The following is a 239-nucleotide window of genomic DNA, read 5'->3' as shown; positions in this document are numbered from 1 at the left end:
TATACCGACTTATGCCTAGGGTACAGCACTGCAAGCATAAATAGATCAATATATGAATGGCCCTCTGTACAGTACCTAAATAAATACTGAGTATGACTAGTACAGGCTTATAGCCCCAAAAATACAGTTCATTTTTAAATATGTACAAATTTCCCACATGTGATAAACCCTGGCAAAGGTATTCTAGCACAGACTACATATGTGCAAACTATAATTCTGTATTATAAATTCTGTGCAGA

This window comes from Penaeus monodon, chromosome 20 (genome assembly GCF_015228065.2).
Source record: "Penaeus monodon isolate SGIC_2016 chromosome 20, NSTDA_Pmon_1, whole genome shotgun sequence".
Classification (NCBI taxonomy): Eukaryota; Metazoa; Arthropoda; class Malacostraca; order Decapoda; family Penaeidae; genus Penaeus; species Penaeus monodon.
The sequence above is the reverse complement of the archived record's forward strand: the minus strand, read 5'-3'. Positions refer to the sequence as shown.